General features: G+C 30.7%; 1 pseudogene; it reads right to left on the minus strand.

Annotated features, from left to right (window-relative positions):
• Nucleotides 1–19243: 19243 nt before the first annotated feature.
• LOC125807276 ((S)-8-oxocitronellyl enol synthase ISY1-like) lies at nt 19244–21149 on the minus strand (annotated as a pseudogene).
• Between the last annotated feature and the right edge of the window lie 289 nt (nt 21150–21438).

Consider the following 21438-nt stretch of genomic DNA (forward strand, 5'->3'; position numbering starts at 1 on the left):
ACCATCTTCTGTTGAGCCACATCCTTTGATCCTTCTACTTACGGTTTTGCTTCATTCCCTTCTTTGTAGCTTCTATCCTTAAAGGAAGTCATATAGATGTTTGAGGTGATGATTTTGGCATTTCAACACAAATACTGAGTAGTGATCTTATCACAACTTGTGCATCTATAACCTGCATGATCAGTACATGATTTTAAAAATGAAATATATTACTGAATGCTTTAAATTTTCATGTGGGACAAGTCTATTACTTTGTATGGTGTCGAGTCGTTCACTTGAGATGTTTACTTGTTATTCGAAATGTTTTATTGTTATAAGATATGTTTTTACCATTGTTTCAAATTTTCTACCATTACTAAACTTATTTTACTGTTACTTAAGATATGATTATCATTAACAAAATTAAATTTCATGATTTGATAAAAACTAAAATATCATATACTATTTTGATAATGATTTGATACTCATATTTATTGTTTATAAAAAATATAAATGAGACTAGAATTTGAAGGTTCTTGTAGCTAACTACTGGTTTGTTAAATCGGATACCTTGTAATAATGATTACTGTTACAATCCTTGTAAGCGGGAAGGTGGAAAAAACATACTGTTAATATTTTTCCTTGAGTAGGGGACCTACAAGTATATTTGACTCCCGTATGAAGGAGTCCACAATGATACAATTCCTCAAAACCTTCCAAACATTAAATTTGATATGAAAATGTTTATTACTGATTATTGTTATGTCACGACCCGAGAGCACCCCCTAGTCGGACATGGCGTACTCGACCTCTCAGAGGTCTTATACAAGCCCTTAGCATTCATCACAGCATATATCATAGAAAAATAGCGGAAAAATTAAAACTTTTACTTTGAAAGTTCAATTTTCCTTCATATATGAAAATTAGAAACTAACTTTGTCTCAACATACAATCTAGACATAGGAGTATAGAAATTGGGACTTAGCCCTTACACCAATAGGAAGTCTAGAATAGGAAAATACAACAATGTCTTTCAATATAAGCAAAAGACTAAAAAGCTAGAACATAGGGGTCTTGTCCTCGGACTTGAGGACTCACACACTTGGAGAAGCAAATCCAAGTATCTTGAGAAATAGCCTTGAATCTCCTCAAAGGCCCGAACCTACTTTGTTTGGGAAAAGGGAAGAAAATATGGGTTAGTACAACACACGTACTAAGTATGGCTACTATGCATAAAAACTATTAAAATGTGCATAAAGGACATTTTAGTTAAAGACATGCTTTTTTCAAGTAAAAACCCATTATGCACATAAAAGTAAACATCATAAGCCAAACCAACATAATATCATCCCAACATGTAAACAAACCAAACAATACTAGTGCAATGCAAAGGATAGGATCCCATAACCCTATCAAAAGCTAAGTATCACATTAGACAAGCTACTTCATGCATACTTCATAATATCACGTCATCATAATCATACCATAAGATGAAACCCATCATGTTCATAACATTCATACCTAGCTTACCATACATAAGTCATAATCAACATAACCATAAGAGAACACTACTACCACCATCTTTTATAATCCCACAAGTGCAATGTGTAAGAGAAGTCTCATACTCTCCCTTCCACTATGTAGAACCCCTTAAGAAAGCCCTAGTGAGAGTTCATAACATTTCATTCATTCATTCATTTACTTTTACATTTAGGGAAAGGTTGCAATAGCCGACATAGACCATGTGAGCTACATGGAATCCGGTGTTCTCCTCCCACACCGAAAAGAGAGGGTTTCCACTTGCCTAAGGTGAAACCTTCCATACATAGCTATCTAGGTGGATCCACTAAGCTATAGTCATATGCTAGCACATAGTTAAGGGATAAGGAGATTGTTACTAGAAACCCGGACTTGCTAGACATAGAAGGTTTCTATCTCATGAGACAACACAGGAACCCAGACTTGCTAAACGTAAAAGGAACCCATGTGGGAGGCCGGACTTGCTAAACGTAAAAGCCTTCATCTCATTTACATGCCCTTTCGGTGCTAAGCACCTATTCCCTTTAGTAATCATCTTTAGTCATTACATAAGTTCAAATTAGCCTTTACTAGACTATCATGTAAACATCTTATCATAATAGCTCATAGGTGTTCATAAGTGAGAATAATCCTTTCACTTTAGAAACACTAGCAAGTGAGTAAACCTTTCACTTTAACATTACATTATAATCATGAGAACTACCTTTCAATCATATAACCATCATACCATAACATACATACATGTTTCATAGCTAATTCAAGTGTATAGGGTTAAGGATGAGGAAGCCATGTCATCAACATCACAACAACACAATAGATATAGCATCATTACTATCTAAGTAATTCATCTTTCATACATGAGTTCCATGAAGAACCAACATTCATACCTTTTTGCCCTTCATGGGACTTAAATACTTCAATCACCCAACAATGCATAACCATCACATAATATAAGGTAATTCATGAAGTAATAACATAACTAACATCACTATAATCAATTGATATAATCATTATCTTCAACCAATCTACCATATCAAATCCATGATTTATGAAATGGGGGAAGAATATGGGTCTATGGGGATTTCAAGTGAAAAACAACAATTAGTCATCATTATACACATAATCAACCCTAACTAATCACAATTAGTCACAATAGATTCATAAAATTCGTTTTAGAAAGAGACCCATGTGTAGGAGTAAAACCCTAGCTTTTTGGGGAACTTTAGAAAGCTTAATTTGAGAGGACCTCTTGGGGAAAGGATTCCCAAGAGTGAAAAGGAACCATACCTTGTTATACTTCAAAGTATTATGGATAAAATATCAGTTCTTGAGCCCTACTTGAAGCTTTGACCTTCTTCAATGGAGTCTTGAGTTGACAGAGAGAGTTGAGAGAGTTTATGATTTGATTTAGTGTGTTGAGTTAGAATGACTTAGGTTAATGGGGTTGTCTTATATTTAGGTAATTAACTCACTAACCAACCCCCTTAACCCCTAGTTAAATAACTAACTTGAAAGTCAACTCCCAACTAATAACTAAAAAGCTAAAAACTGGCAGCATCTACGTTGGCCATCCACGGACCGTCAATTGATTAATGGTCCGTGGTTTGGGTCTGGGAGTGTAAATGTTGCAGGTCTCTAAAAAAACCAAGTATGGACTGACGTTCATGATTGACGGGGCGTCAATGGCCATCCGTAGGTCACCTCCAAAAAGTTGTTTTCTTGCAACTATTTGGGGGACTCTTTTGGGGGTCTAGTTTCCAAACAATTCCATGGTTTAGTTTAGGGTCTTTTTAGCTTAAAAGGGTCATTAACTAACTAACTAAACAACCTCATAAACCCTTAATCAATAAATCAACTAAACACCAAAACACAAACCTAAAACTAGAGGGCTGGAAAGTTGGCAGCACCTACGCTTGCCCATCCACGGACCGTGGATGGGTTCACGTGGCGTGGACTGCCTTCGTGGTTCTTGACTGAGGCTTCCCTGTTGTAGGGAACCAAGTCTTGATGCAGGCCTGATCCACGAACCCAATCCACGGGCGGGGATCAATTGACGGCTCGTCAATGGCCTTCGTAGGCCAAGCTGTTTTTGACAGCTTTTGGCCAAACACTTGGGTCCTCCTCAAGGACCCCTTGAGTGGTCCTTGGGGGTCGTACCCAGACTTTTTTACTTTAAAAATATTATTTTACCTATTTAAAACCTTTTTACAAGATTAGACCATCATACGACACTCCCAAGCCTTCCCAAGGCCTAAGAACACCTACTAGTTATATTTCTCTAGTTTCCGGACGTCATGGTCGTTTCTTGACGTTTAGACTCTAATTCTTCCAAACTAAGTTAATTACATTAGTTTAGGTCTAGAAACATCATTTTAACTATTTTTAGGTCATTAATCATAAAGTAAGGCTCTAGCTTAGGTCATTGGATTTTCGGGGTGTTTCATGTTATCATTTATAAAAAGGGCATTTATTTCATGATATCTTCTAATTATCATATTAACATGTTTTTGACTTTTTTTTATTAGAAATGTTGTAGTTAAATGTTATTACTCATTGAGCTAGTGATTTACTCCCCACTTTTTTTTGTTACACAGATCACAGGTGACGTCGACAAGACTTTAGCTATAGTGTACGAGTTGAAAAATCTATAGTTCACAGGGATTGATTTGTGTGGACAAGAAGTTATTTATTTACTACCGCCCTTTTCTTTTGAACTCTTAGAGTCGCTTTGTTAATCATTTCACTAGTGTCATGTGTTATTTTTCATTATTGGAAACTTGAAATAGTATTAGACTTCTTTTCGTATTTGGAGATGGATTTAGTATTATTATATTGTTGATGCATGTTATGGATTTTTTTAGCGATATTGGTTGGATATGTTACTGATTTTTGAGACAGGAATTTTTTTTCTATAGGCCCAAAAACAGCGGAAACTTTGTCCAATTTTTTGTAAATTTTCATTAAGGCTTGCCTTTAGCATCCCACCATTTAACATCGGTCATGATCCTAAATTGAATTGTAACACAAGTGATGCAACTAATGAATGCATATCATCCATGGACGCAAGAAGATCATTTGTGTGTAGTAATCTTAAGGAAATCATTAAAATATTTTATAATTGGATTAGATATTATGACAATGTGATTGTGCGGTTTAATAAATATTAGAATGGTTGGAGTGAATATTGTGTTTGAATTTAGTTTGTAAGACTAAAGATAATGCTTTGGGATGATACACTTAATAAAATATGGTGAAATTTTATTTTTAATAGGTATTTTTTATTTTTTTATGATGTATACATGTTAATTATAATAGTTGCTAAATGGCACAAATTGATTGTGGCTATACTTATTGTGGGAGTTCTACAAACTATCGTAACAATAAGTTGTGGGTATTACTATTCACTGACCTTTTTAGTGCATTATAAAAATTAATGGTTTTCGTTTTTATTTTATTGTAATACAACTTAAAAATATGCATATGATTTTTATTAGCTGCAATTGTTCCAACGGATCTTGATATACACCTTTTCATTGAGTTCTTTTGTTGGACGTGTAAATGACAAACTATTTGAAAACTTGATAGTTTTGAAAGATTTATTTGTATTTTCTTAAAATTCAAATTATCTTAATGGTGTTTTAACATTTGATTTTTTTTTTGTTATGAGATATAGTCTATATCGCTTGTTGCACTGCAATATGGTCTAGTATTTTAGAAAAGATATTATGCTTGTGTGGTTCTTAGTATATAATCTTTCTCTAAAATATTTTTGTGTTGGTTAAAAGGTTGTTTAAAATTAATGATGTTATATTTTAATAACTGTGAATCTTTTCTCGTAGTCCATAATTGCACTATTCCACTTGGAAATTTAGGTTGTAGCAATTTGAACATATATTTTTTTGTGACAATTTTTTTTTGTAACTAAATTGTAGGTTAAATAGAGACAATAATACGATTGTCACTAATTGTTTGAACTATTAGTGACAAAAATGACTGTCACAATTGAATATAAAATTTTGTGGCTAAAGTTTACTATGATTAACTACAAATTCTAGTTCGTCACCTATTGTCAATATATTTTTCTGACAAAGTTTTTCATATCTAAAATCTAACTAATTTTAGGACAAAAAATGATTTGTCACTAATGAATCAATATATATTTTCGTGTCGAAAAAAATTTGTATCTAAAATTTATCTAGTTTTAGGACTAGGACAAAAATGGTTTGTCTTTGATGTGTCAATTTATTTTTTGTGACAAAAAAATTTCGTATTCAAAACTTCCCTAAATTAGGGACAAAAAATGATTTGTCACTAATTGAGAATATCATTAATGACAAAATAATGTGTCACCGATGACTTCAAATTCGTGGCTAATAGTACTCAACAAATAGCGCCAATTTACTTTTTGGTGGGAAACTCAATTGGACAAAACTTTGCCATGATTTTTTGTGTTTCATCACTAATAATATAAGCCTCGTGTATTTAATCACAAAACTTAATTTTTTGTCACTAAAAGTGAACAATTAATGACAAATTTCATGTCGTAGCTAAAAATTTCGTAGCTATATACACATTTGTTGTAGTGAGTGCCTCGACTTGACGTGACGATCCAATACCTTCTAAGCATGACTGGAGTCGTCTTACATCATTTCGAGAGCCTAGACCATAGCATCTACCCTTGTGTGTCCCCCTACCACTTTTTCTTTTCAAATATGGGTGGACAGTTCAAGTGTCATTTTGACCGAACCATCTAGATTATCAGTGACGTAGTGATGAAACTCATTCTGCATATTAAATATAAATATTAACATCAATATATATACATATCATAAATATATTCACTATTAATATATATTATTCATATTAAATAACTTACAAAAGTTCGTTCGGCCCTTTTCTCCACCCACATATTCGGATCCGACTCATTTTCTTTCTTCCTGACATGAGTCTTCTTGAAAACCTCCGGTTCAATGGGAGTGCGTCCCAATTCTTTTTCCTATAAATAAAAACTGAAATTTATAACGATATATATGAATTAACTAATTATTTATTTAAAAGTTTGAATTAGAACTTACCATCTCTCTTGTAATTGTTCCAACGGTCTTCGCACCTCCGGTGTGCAACGAGCCACCCTTAAGACTGCCTCTAGCCTTTTTGACCTTAAGCGTCTCTGTGTTCCAATACAGACCTAAATCATCAAAAACATGAGGCAACATCCAATCCGGACGTTCAGCACTATCCCGAACTTTCTTTAGCCAGCTAGACAGTCTGGCGGATTCCCTCCTCGCAAATGTGGTCGTATTGACCAAATTGTACCTCGGCTCCCAAGTACACATAATCTGAAAAAATTTAAATAACATTAATTAGATCGATAGTAAAAAAAAGTAAAGTATACTAAATTTAACTAAAAAAATATATATCTTAAATTCATTAAACATCGTCTGGCGTATTCTGTTTGGAATCTCGCTCCAAGAGTGATAAGCATGTGTATAAAGTCTTCTAACACAGTCTTTTAAAGCCTGGGCAGCATCCTTTGCAGGATGTCACCTGCAAAACACATAATAAATATTCTAGTTCATGAATAATATATTAAAGTATAAGAAATAAATAAAATAAACTAACAAATAGATAACAAAATAAACTTACGATGATCCATCTGACTCAATCATGACTCTACCAAGTCTATCCTTCTGGCCAGGAGCTAGAGTAGGCATCTCATCATCTGGTGTAACACTAGGTCTAGCTGTAGATGAGGGTTATACATCAGGATGCACAAATCGTTGAGTCAATGGAGGCATACCGGTCATAGCATCTGACTGCTCGCTACTAGAATCTACAATCCTCATGAGAGATAACTGAGGAGATGTACCTGTGGGAGATGGAGTACCTGCCGATAAGGGTCGTGCTCGACGAATAGCCTGTAAAGGTAGGTCCTCGTAGCGTCGTACAGGCAATGCTTGTGAAGTAGAGGAAGCACCGACTGATCGACGGTAATTAGGATAATATTGTCAATGATCCATCGTACCAAACAGAACATCAAATAAATGAGTATCATAGTTGATGCGCCCTGGCGCAGAAGAAATAGATCCTACAATGTCCTCAGGATCTATGAGTCTCCTAAACTTCTTCTTTTTAGCTTGTTTAGTCTGGCTAACTCCAAGATGCTCACAATGTCTATCACCGTCACAACCTGATGACATCTGTATGCAAATTTACATGTATAATATTTATAAAAATCATAATTTAAATAAAATTAGCAAAATACACTAACTTACAATATATATACTAGCTAGCTTTCATTCTACACTATTCCTTCTCGCTTGTTTCAATTCCATCATTCTCCCATACTTTCTCCTCAATTGTTTCATTTTCATTATCGTCCCATTCTTCATCATCAAATGATTCATTTTCCTCATTCTCGGATATTTATTCCTCAACACTCAGTATCTCATCATTAGATACTTCTTCTAATATGTGTTGAGGATGTTGTAGTGTGGTTTCCAATTCAACATCAACTTGGTGTTGAACAATTGCAACATCATTTTGATACGCCACATCTAAGACATAGTCAATATCAATTCTTCCCACAGGCTTACTTTTTATAACAACCCACCAATCAACTTTGTCTCTACGCAATGAATATGGAGCGTAATACACTTGTTTAGCATTTTGTGCAATGATAAAAGGATCATAACTTCTGTATTTCCTGGTGTGCTTAATTTCAATTATATTATGTTGATGGTCCACCTTTGTGCCTCTATGTGATGGGTCAAACCACTCACACCGAAACAATACAATCTTCTTCTTAGTCCAACCTGAATACCTCACTTCAATAATTTCATGAATGACACCATAATATTCAATAGTTTGGCCAGTACCATCAACATCACCTTGTATATAGACACCGCTATTATTTGTTTTCTTCCTAGAAACTTCTTCAGTTTGAAACTTAAAACCATTGACACAATACTTATTCATTGTCAGTACTTGAGATTCAGGTCCAAGTGCTACTTCTTTCACTAATTGCAAATGTTGGACACTTGAGTATTCATCGTAAACCTACGTGATTGTTATTTCAAGTAATATAATTTAGTATAACATGAATATATTATTAAATACTTAGTGATTGCACACTTACATAGTTCCTCAACCATTTGGAAAATTCTATATAGATGGCTTCATTACCCCATGTGTTTACGAACAAGCTGGTCATTTTACATTCAAGTATTTCGTTAGTTAATGAACACTTATTAGTATGTAATTTGATTACATATTTTTAACACTTACTTGACATATGGTTGAATCTCTGGACAATTAAGCAAAATATGTGTCACAGTTGATTGCATTTCCATATTAGGGAAGCCTCTCTTTCCATGCTTTTTAGATCCTCGACCATTTTGATTAAAAATTGATATCGGTGGAAATAAAGGATCAATATCGCCTTCATCATTAAGATTGGGCTTGTTTCTCCTACATGACACATCATCACCAAAGTAATAAGAATAAAAATCACCAGTTTCTCTCCCAATATGACCTTGAACAACTGATCCTTCGATCTTTCCCCTTTGCTTAATCGTTTGCTTGGAACTACCAATTTTTCTGCATGCATATATGTATATATATGTTAATAAAAGACTTGGTGAATAGATATAAATTAGTGAATATTTCAAATGGATACATGCATCTTGTTTGAACCGGACCTCCGAGGTGGGCCTCTTGTACAAGGTGAATTGGAAGATGCTCCATTACATCAAAGAAACCACATGGAAATATCTTCTCCAACTTAGTAGTAGTAACAAGAATATTTTCCTCCATCCTGTCTAAACTACTCTCCAACATCTTTCCAGAACACAAATCTTAAAAAAAAAAAGACTTATCTCTGTGACTGGATTTCATATCCTTTCGGGTAGATGGCTAAAAGCGATAGGAATTAAAGTTTCCATGAACACATGACAATCATGACTTTTCATACCTATCAATTTTCCTTCATTCATATCTGCCCACTTTCCTAAATTCGAAGCATAGCCCTCCGGCATCCTCAAATTGTTAACCCACTCAATAATTTCACATTTCTCATCCAATGTGAATGAAAAGTTGGCTTTGGGCTTAATAATTTTACCATTCTGTAATTCCTGCAGCCATAACTCTTTTCTCCTACAATATTCATTTATGTCCATTCTAGCTTTTGGATTGTCTTTTGTCTTACCCTTAACATTCATCACTGTGTTAAACAAATTGTCAAAATAATATTTTTCAATGTGCATCACATCAAGATTATGTCGTAGCAGATTGTCCTTCCAATACGACAACTCCCAAAATATGTTTTGTTTGGTCCAATTATGTTCAACACCATATCCAGGAAGTCTAGAAGGTGAAGCTTCTGTAACTTTAGGTAATTGAGAAACTCTCTCCAAATTTGATGCCCTGTGAGTAAATGGAGGTGGGGGGTCACTTTCAACCTTATTTTTCCTAAATGCATTTTTCATCTTTCGAAACTCATGGTCCATTGGCAAGAACTGGCGATGACAATCAAACCATGTATTTTTTCTGCCATGCTTTAAAGTGAATGACTTACTATTTTCCATGCAATACGAATATGTTAGCTTTCCAGCTGTCATCCAACCAGAAAACATCTTGTATGCAGGAAAATCATTAATAGTCCACATTAAAGAAGCACGCATAACGAAATTTTGCTTAGTTGATATATCATAAGTCAAAACGCCTTCAAACCACAATTGTTTGAGCTCATCTATCAATGGTTCTAAATAGACATCAATCAAACTTTTTGGATTACGGGGACCTGGAATAACACAACTTAGAAAGATGCAGGGGCTGATCATGCACATTTCAGGAGGAAGATTATACGGAGTAAGAAATATCAGCCAACATGAATAAGGCGAAGCAGCATTAGAGAATGGTGTGAAGCCATCTGCACACAACCTCAATCTAACATTTCTTGGTTCACTAGCAAAATCAGGATATACATTATCAAAATGCTTCCATGCTTCACCATCAGATGGATGAGACAAGACACCCGGCGACCTTCTATATTCACGATGCCATCTCATATATGGAGCATACCTCATCGATGCAAACAACCTCTTTAACCTAGGAATGAGAGGTAGATAATGCATCGCCTTAACTGAGACCATCTTTTCAGCCGGAGTCCTCTTATAACGAGCATGTCCACAAAACTTACAACTTTCTAATTCACTATCAATCTTGTAAAACAACATGTAGCCATTAACACAACAATGAATTCTATCATACGTCAATCCTAACTTGGAAACCAAACTCTTTGCGTGATAGAAGTTCTTAGGTATGTTAAGCTCCGAATTAACTAGGTCACCCAAAAGATCAACCATTGAGTCCATAGCCACATTAGTAACATTCCAATCTGATTTAATATTCATTAATCTAACTGCAACTGACAAGGCAGAATGCAGACTCCCTTCACATAGTGGACGACTAGACTCTTCTAATTGATCATAGAAGCGACTTGCTTCTTCATTAGGAGCTTCATCAAAATATTGTTCGGGTTCCATCCCACCTTGAACCCCGAAAGCATCATTGATCATTTCATGAACCCTATCATGTTCAACCCTAATTTGACCATGTGGTGCAAGCATATTATATTCATCCACAACCATCGAATTATAAAACATACCATCCAATCCATCTCTTTCTCCATGATCAATCCATAGAAAATATCTAGGCTTAAATCCATTACGGAACAAATGAACCATAACTGTATCTGGTTTAAAGAAATTTAAGCACTTATATGCACTACAAGGACACCTAACCAATCTATTATTCTTGAAAATGTCAAGTGTCATTGTATGTTCAATAAAATCTCTAACACCGTCAATAAACTCAGGTTTCAAACCAGCACCAGTTTCATAATGCATATTATACATCCACAAACGATGATCCATCTACAAAAATATAGATATTTAATTATATTATAAATTAAATTTAATAATAATTTTACTACATTAATTCATTGTTAATATAAATTAAGTCCGAGTTATTATAAATTAAGTCCAAAGTATTAATTATGTTAATTCTAATTAAGTCAAAGTTATTATAAATTAAGTTCAAAGTATTAATTAAGTTTAATTAATAAGTTCTAATTAATTAAAAATTCAAGTTCAAGACCAACTTCAAGTTCAATTTCTAAAGTATATTCAAGTTCAATTTCTAAATTCAAGTTGATATTATAAAAGTTATTAGTTATATATAAAGTGCAAATCCAATAATTTGTTATATATTCAAATTCTAATTAAGTTCAATTAGTTAAAGATCTACAAAGTTAAAGCTTAATTAATTATCAATACTAATTAATTAAGTTCAAGTTCTAGTTAAGTTGATCAAAATTAAGTTTATATTAATTTCTAATTAAATTTTCAAGTTATTATAAATTAATTAAGTTTAATAAAGTTCTAATTAATTTATATTAAGTTCAAATTAATTAAGGTCAATAAGATTTTCAAGTACTACAAAATTCTAATATAATTAAGTTCAAATAAAATCCAAGTTCTAATAAGAATAAAAATAAAGTTCTAATAAATTAACGTCAACAACATTTCAAGTTCATATTCCTAATTAAGTTCAATTTATAGTAAATTCAAGTTATAATTAATTATAAGTTCTAATTAAGTTGTAATTCAAATCCCTAAATTTTCAAATTCAAACTAGCTAGATAGTGTCCCAAATTCAAACTATTAGTCCTAAAATATCAAATATAATTCAAACTAGTCCTAAATTTCAAATTCAAACGAGTCTTAAAATCACAAATTCAAAGTACTCCTAGTATTCAAAAAATCAAATTAATGCTAAAATCCCAAATTCAAACTATTAGTAGTCCTAAAATCTCAAATATAATTCAAACTAGTCCTAATTAGTTATATATTCAAGCTAATTAGTTCCAAGTTCAAGTTAATTCTAATTAATTCAAGTTCACATCTCTAATCTATAAAATTAGTCATATATACACTTCTAATCCAAAAATTAGTTATATATATATTCAAGTTCTAATTCAAAAAAGACCTCATATATATCATGACATTCAAACATTCATCCTATATATTAATGACATTCAAACTTCATCAATTACTAACTTCTAACTTCAAATTAACAATACTTCAAGATTTCTAACGTTTCACAACCTAAAGTTCTAAAATACTACAAAAATTCAAGTTCTCCAAATCTCACAACATAAAGTTATAAAATCCTACAATAATTCAAGATTTCCAAAGTTCACAACCTAATTAAAGCTCTAAAATCCTACAAAAATTCAAGTTCATATCTAATTTCTAGAATTTCTAATAAGTTCAAGAATTTCCAAGTTCAAGAATTTCTAAGTTCAAGAATATAATTCAATTAACCCAAATTTCAACAACATTATAATATATAAGCACAAATACAATGGTAAATCTATCAATGTTAAACTAATCTAACTTCTAACTTTTAATTATTTGTTAGTTCTAACTTCTAACACTTAATTTACAATCATATTCAAAAATCCCCAATTTAAAAGAAAACTAACCCTAAAATCTAAAATCCTCAATTATCTCCCTAACTAACAATAATCAAATATACAAATTAACAATTGAATAACACAATTCAACAAACTAAAACAATATACAAACTAAGAAATCAAATATAATTACTAGAATTCAAAAAATAAAATTAAAATTAAACCCTAACCTTATAACAATAAGGAGGGGCAATTGGGGAATTATTTTGGGTGTGGTGGCAGCTGGGGTTGGCCGGCGACAGGGCGAGGATGATGGCGGCGGCAACGGACGGTGCGGCGACGGGGCGAGAAGGGAGAGAAGAGAGAGAAAAGAGAAAAGGAGAATGGGAAATTTAGGGGAAAACATGTCACTGATGTAACATAATTAAATGAAAAGCGACGGACAACGTCTTTTTGTCCATCTCTTTTTTAAAAATGTTTGACCTACATTTTGACCAAAAAGTGACGGACTAAACGACATTGTCCGTCGCTTATTTAAAGTGTTGACCATATATTTTTTACCAAGAAGTGACGGACATAAAGATGTCGTCCGTCGCTATGATAAAAAAATAATTAATAAAATAAAATAAATTAAAAGCGACGAACATTGTGGTTTACTTTTTAATTTATATTTAATTATTTTTAATAAAAGCGACGGACTGCGTCGCTATATATATTAAATAAATAATTATTAATTATATATATATTTGGCGCAAAATTCCGCGAAAAAAAGCGACGGACAAGGAGATTACGTCCGTCGCTTTTTGTAAAATAATTTTATAAATAATTATTTTTATTAAAAGGCGACGGACAACGTGACAAATGGTATCGCTTTTTGGAGCGACGTCGTCCGTCGCTTTTCTGTCCGTCGTTTTTTATCAGTTTTTTAGTAGTGCAAGATGATGATAAAAAGAAAAGAAAAAAACTTAAATTAGGGGAAATGGATCGGGGATGGTTAGATTGGTGTGTTTTTAAAAGAATCGGGTATTTAAAATTGGAATTGAATCGCTACATTTTGAGTTTGTCATGTGTCCCTCCGTCAAAGTTAAAAACAAATTTGTGCCAAAGTATAATGTAATGCCCCAGACCTAAATGGGGTGGACAAATATCATATATATGAACACATACTATACAAATAACCTGCGGTAGGCAGATATATCACTATACATTAGACAAAGGATAAGAAATTGTCGATATGCAACATTGACCAACTAGTCATACTGATGTAATATATAAGTGAAACTATAACTACATGGGATAACTTAACAATGTCTACGAAGCCTCTAATGAAAATTATAACTATACAGTATCAAATGGTCATACCAGGACCCCGACATACCCTACTATAACTATAAGTACATCTAACGATTAATGATACAATAAATTTAAGTAACAATCAAAATAAACATGATAAATTAAGGGTAAATCACATAAATATGTTATATTAAAGAAATATTTACCATCTATGTCAATATAATATTTCTAACTAAATATAACAATTTTTTGGAATTAAAAAAATTGTACATTCGCTTGCCTCTTTCTCTGCCCTTTTTTCCTCTTCCTCCACTTCTTTTTTTTATTCTTCTTCTTTGTCTCTTTCTCTATCATTATTATCTTCCTCCTCTTCTTTCTTTCTTTTTATTTTTAAAAAAATCTTCTTCTTCCTCTTTGAAATTCTCATTTAAATAACTATTTTGAAATCAATTTTTGCCCATATTTTACCATTTTTACCCAAAAATACGACGAGAAAAGGAATGAAAAGATGAAAAATTGTACAAAATCGTATTTTCAAGCAGAAATTTCAAATCTCTAAACTTACAGCAACAAGAATTCGCCATTGATGGTCATTATAAAGCTTTAAATTTTGAATTCATTATTTTAATTTTATGAATTTGTGATTAGTTTGGATAGGTTATTCCTACAAATAATTGAAAATGTCGTTTGATATTTATATCTCAATTTTAAGAGGGTTTGGTTAAGTTTATAATTGATTTTAGGAGAAATATTAGATTGAAACTCGAAAAAGGTGAAGTTTATGGAATTGTATGGAAATTGTATTAAAGTTGTATTAGATATGTTTCATAATTGTATTAAAATTGTATTAAAATCATGAACAATACATTTATGAGACATATTACAAACTTCACTCTTTTTAGTGATATCAACCAAAATAATTTAAGTAACACACTCGTAATACATTTATAATATAGGATGCAATACATTTGTAATACATATAGCATATGCCGCTCTTTTTCTTAGTGATACAAATCAAAATAATTTATAAGATATATATAATACATTTTTTATTCATGGATAGTACATTTATAATACATATTGCACACTTCAACCAAAATAATTTAAGTAACACACTCGTAATACATTTATAATATAGGATGCAATACATTTGTAATACATATAGCAAATGCCACTCTTTTTCTTAGTGATACAAATCAAAATAATTTATAAGATATATATAATACATGTTTTATTCATGAATAGTACATTTATAATACATATTGCACACTTCACTCCTTTCTTAGTGATACTAACAAGAATAATTTTGGTAACACATTAATAATACCTTTATAAGACACCCACATTACATTTTAATACATATTGCAACAGTCACTCATTTTCTTAGTGATAAATTAAAATAATTTATAAGACACATATAATATAAGTTTTATTCATAAGCAATCCATTTATAATGCATATTGCAACCACTGCTCATTTCTTAGTGATACAAATCAAATAATTTATAAGACACATATAATATAAGTTTTATTCATGAACAATACATTTCTAATGCATATTGCAAACTTTACTCTCTTCTTAGTGATACCAACCAAATGATTTACGTAACACACTTATAATACATGCACTCTACATTTTTAATACATATTGCAAACATCACTTGTGTTTTTAGTGATACAAACCAAAAAAAATTATAAGATACATATAATACATGTTTTATTCATGAATAATACAAGTTTAATTCAATCTATAGATTATTTTCTTGTCTTTCATTAGTAACGTTTTTTTATTTATTGTTAATTTTCTCTTCTAATTCTAATACACTTTTAATGCAAATTTAATTCATTTTGTAAGTTTATTATTTGTTACTATTAGATTTTCTTGTTTAATTCATTATTGATATGAGTTTAATTCACTCTATAGGTCATTGTCTCGTGTTTCATTAGTTACATTTTTTATCCATGCTTAATTATCTCTTTTAATTCAACTTTAATATTTGTGTAATACACTTTTAATACAAGTTAATTCATTTTACAGTTTATTGGTTGATTTGTTATGATTGAATTACTTGTTTAATTCATTATTGATACAAGTTTTATCCAGTTTACAAATCACAGAATGCTCTTTCATTTGCTACATTTTGCATGCGTGTTTAATTCACTTCTAATTCAACTTTAATATGTGTGTAATACATTTTTAATTCAAGTTTAATTCATTTGGCAGTTTATTATGTTTCTTCATTTGTTACGATTAGATTATTTTCTGCTCTTTCGTTTGCGATTAGTTTGGATAGGTTGTTCCTACGAATAATTGAAAATATCGTTTGAAGTTTATATCTCAATTTCAAGATGGTTTGGTTAAGTTTAGAATTGGTTTTAGGAGAAATATTAGATTGAAGCTCGAAAAGGATGAAGTTTACTAAACTATATCGCGTTTGTATTAAAGTTGTATTAGATATGTTTCATAATTGTATTAATATTGTATTAAAATCATGAATAATACATCCTACATTTATAATACATATTGCAAATTTCACTCCCTTTTTAATGATATCAACTAAAGTAATTTAGGTAACACACTTATAATACATGCACAATACATTTGTAATACATATTACAACATCACTCATGTTCTTAGTGATATAAACTAAAATAATTTATAAGACACATATAATACATGTTTTATTCATGAATAATACAAGTTTAATTCAGTCTATAGATTATTGTCTTGTCTTTCGTTAGTTACGTTTTTCATTTATTGTTAATTTCTCTTCTAATTCAACTTTAATATTGTGTAATACAATTTTAATGCAAATTTAATTCATTTTGTAGTTTATTATTTGTTACTATTAGATTACTTGTTTAATTCATTATTGATATAAGTTTAATTCACTATATAGATCATTGTCTGATGCTTCATTAATTACATTTTCTATCCATGCGCTTAATTCAACTTTAATATTTGTGTAATGCACTTTTAATACAAGTTAATTCATTTTGCAGTTTATTGATTGATTTGTTATGATTGAATTACTTGTTTAATTCATTATTGATACAAGTTTTATTCAATTTACAAATCACATAATGCTCTTTTGTTTGCTACATTTTGCATTCATATTTAATTCGCTTCTAATTCAACTTTAATATGTGTGTAATACCTTTTTTATTCAAGTTTAATTCATTTGGCAGTTTATTAGGTTTCTTCATTTATTACAATTAGATTACTTGTCTAATTAATTATTGATACTCAGTCTACGAATTATTGACTTCTCTTTCGTTTGCGATTAGTTTGGATAGGTTGTTCCTACAAATAATTGAAAATATCGTTTGGAGTTTATATCTCAATTTTAAGAGGGTTTGGTTAAGTTTAGAATTGATTTTAGGAAAAATATTAGATTGAAGCTCGAAAAGGATGAAGGTAACGGAACTATATCGCGTTTGTATTAAAGTTGTATTAGATATGTTTCATAATTGTATTAAAATTGTATTAAAATCATGAACAATACATCCTACATTTATAATACATGTTGCAAACTTCACTCCCTTTTAATGATGTCAGGTAAAATAATTTAGGTAACACACTTATAATACATTTATAATACATGCACAATATATTTTTAATACATATTGCAAACATCACTCACGTTCTTAGTGATACAAACCAAAAGTAATTTATAAGACACATATAATACATGTTTTATTCATGAATAATACATTTATAATACGTATTGCACACTTCACTCATTTCTTACGGATACCAACAAGAATAATTTAGGTAACACACTAATAATACATTTATAAGACATGCACAATACATTTTAATACATATTGCAACCATCGCTCATTTTCTTAGTGATAAAAGCAAAGATAATTTATAAGATACATATGATATAAGTTTTATTCATGAATAATATGAGTTTAATTCAGTTTATAGATCGTTGTCTTGTCTTTTGTTAGTTATGTTTTTCATTCATTCTTAATTCTCTCTTCTAATTCAACTTTAATATTGTGTAATACAATTTTAAAGCAATTTAATTTATTTTGCAATTTTTTTGATTTATTTGTTACTATTGGATTATTTGTTTAATTCATTATTAATACAAGTTTAATTTACTCTATTGATCGTTGTCTGGTCTTTCATTAGTTACGTTATTTTATTCATGCTTAATTCTCTTTTCCAATGCAACTTTAATATTTGTGCAATACACTTTTAAATACAATTTTAATTCATTTTGCAATTTATTGGTTGATTTGTTACGATTCAATTACTTGCTAAATTCATTATTGATACAAATTCATTCAGTTTACAGATCATAGAATGCTCTTTCGTTTGCTACATTTTGCATTCATGTTTAATTCTCTTCTAATTCAACTTTAATATGTGTGCAATACATTTTTAATTCAAGTTTAATTCATTTTGCAATTTATTATGTCTCTTCATTTGTTACGATTAAATTATTTGTTTAATTAAATTAATTATTGATACAAATTTTATTCTACGAATCATTGACTAATCTACGAAAGAAAGTAGAGAGAGAAACAAAAGGGAAAAAAAAGCAACAGAAAGTGGGAAATAGCAGCAAAAAGAAAAAACAACAAAAAGAATGTAAAAGAGAAAGAGCAACAAAAAGAAAGGAGCGAGAAAGAGAGAAAAATTAAAAAGCTGAGAGAGAAAAAAGAGAAACAGGCGAAAGAGAAAAATCTAATAAAATATATAGTATTGTTATATATTGCTATAAATGATAATAATTAAAGAGTATATCCAAAATAAGTAATTATTTTTTAAAAATGATCCACTCAAGTAATTAATCCATATTTAAACTAATAATACAATACAACAGATAACAACCACCATCTATGAGTCTAATTAAGGAAACATGAGGGATCTGACTTACTAAGTCAACCCTTTCTTAACTTAAACATTATTTTCACACAGCAAATCCCAAAACACATATCAAACTAATTGAGGAACAATTTTGCAGGCTTTGATCTTATTAATCCATGAAATGAAGGCATTTTTGGAGTTTCTAAAACCCAAAAAACCATGTTCCTTGCTCTTGTTCATAGTATCCAATGGACACTCTCCACTAAGAACAAGATCAACAAACCACCAACCTCCAATCTCCTCCAATTTACTTATTACCAATCCATTCTCCTTCACAATCTCTTCCCAAATTCTTCCTTTGTCCTTCATCATCTCCTCAAGTGTCCATCTTTTATTTTCATCATATTCTTCAATTTCCACTTCAAACTCCTCAGCTAAACCCTCCCACAAATGCTTCCACTTGAACACATCCCCATTGCTTACATTAAATGCTTCATTCTTTGCGTTTGGATCCATTGATGCCCATATTTGATGCTCCGCAATCAAATTTGCATCTGAACAATCATAATACCCGTCCCACGTTGATTTAGAGCCTAGAAATCTCAACGGTAAACCCTCGTGTTTACATATAGCTGCATAAACACAAAGAGTTCCAATAATGTTCATCAAACTATATGGTGAAAATCCAAAAATCAGGCCAGGCCTATGAATTGATATGGGTATCATGGACTACTTTTCCAAACAATTCAAATGAACCAATATAGTGTTTACGACCCGTTTGCAACCAGATATGGGACAAATTGGGGTTATTGGGGATAATAGCATCGAGCACATTTTGAAACATTTTCCCATTGATTTCACAGTTTTCAACCTCTGTTGGCCGATTCGCCCAAGTAAAACGTGAGTGACATCAGTAAGAAGAGTGAGTCTAGATTGAGTTTCTTCTGTACTTGATATGTCACACTGGATATACTCAATAGGATGGTCGACGTTCCACAACGGTCTAGGGCGGCGTGCAACACCATAGACCTTCCACGGACCACCAGGAGTGTCGGGGCGAGGGAGGATCTCGGCGAGACTATTGCCGACGATGCCAGTCACTCCGATGATTAGAGCAACACTTTGACAATTTTGTGGAACATGATTTTCTTCCACTTTTTTCTGGGTCACTAAGAATTACATTAGTTGGATTATTGAAGAGTAAACTAGTATACGTGCCCGCGCGTTGCGCGGAAAATATAAAGAATTATTAATCATATATATAATAATGACCTATTTCAATATATATCATTTCTCATTTTTTTAATCAAAAACTTTTTTTGTTATCTATTTCTTAAACGCAATATAATTAAATCTCCATGAAATTGAAGAAGAAATCACGTGATCATTTGATAACTTGTACAATATACTTGCTTTTGTTTATTACTACATTATTAACTACTTAATATCATGACATTATCGACTAAATTTTGATTATACATATATTCCTCCTAAAATATTAACAACTAATTTTTCTTTAATTAAATCTGTTATTTAAAAAAAAATAAAAAACACAAATCTCCTGTAATTTTTTTAACCGTCATTGTTAAAAATTAGTTTTTTGTTTTCTTTACATTACATTTACATCACCCTATTTTTAAAAATAATTATATACTTTTTAAAAATAATGAAATAGATGTCAATCAATAAAGATAAGTATTCTAATTATGATAAAAATAAGAATTCAAAATAACATAAACGTTCGCCACATGTATAATCATTTAGATTTTAAAAAATGAAAAAAAGTTAAATTAATTGTGGTAACTATATTTAAAAAGATGATGTTAAATAAAATACTTAATACTATTGTAAATCCTATTAAATCTTTTAAAAATAAGTATAAAGAACCAAAACTAAATCCTATTGTATATTTTCGTGATTTTTCTAGTGGATTATATTAGGATTTTTTTTATTTTTTTAATCTTTTAATTAATTTATTTATTTTTCATTTTTCCATTATCTTTAGTATGTAGTTTACAGGAATATCCATCTTCATTTTTATAATTTTATTTAAGACTAAATAAAGAATATTAATTTCTAGTGTTTGTTATTTGGAGCGAAGATAAATGAATCATTGTGTTCCTATGATTTAGTAGAAGAGATTGCCCACATATTTAAAATTTACCTTAATAATCTTAAAAATCAATTGCAGTAACAAATGGAGATAAATTAATTAATTTATAATCATAAAAGATAAAAATAAAAAAATCATACAATTTTCATCCATTTTAAATATTTAATTAAATGATTTTCAAACTAAAAATTCAAGAACAATTGTAGCAGGA

This window comes from Solanum verrucosum, unplaced genomic scaffold (assembly GCF_900185275.1).
Source record: "Solanum verrucosum unplaced genomic scaffold, falcon-dt-bn FXZP01000153.1, whole genome shotgun sequence".
In the NCBI taxonomy this organism is placed as follows: Eukaryota; Viridiplantae; Streptophyta; class Magnoliopsida; order Solanales; family Solanaceae; genus Solanum; species Solanum verrucosum.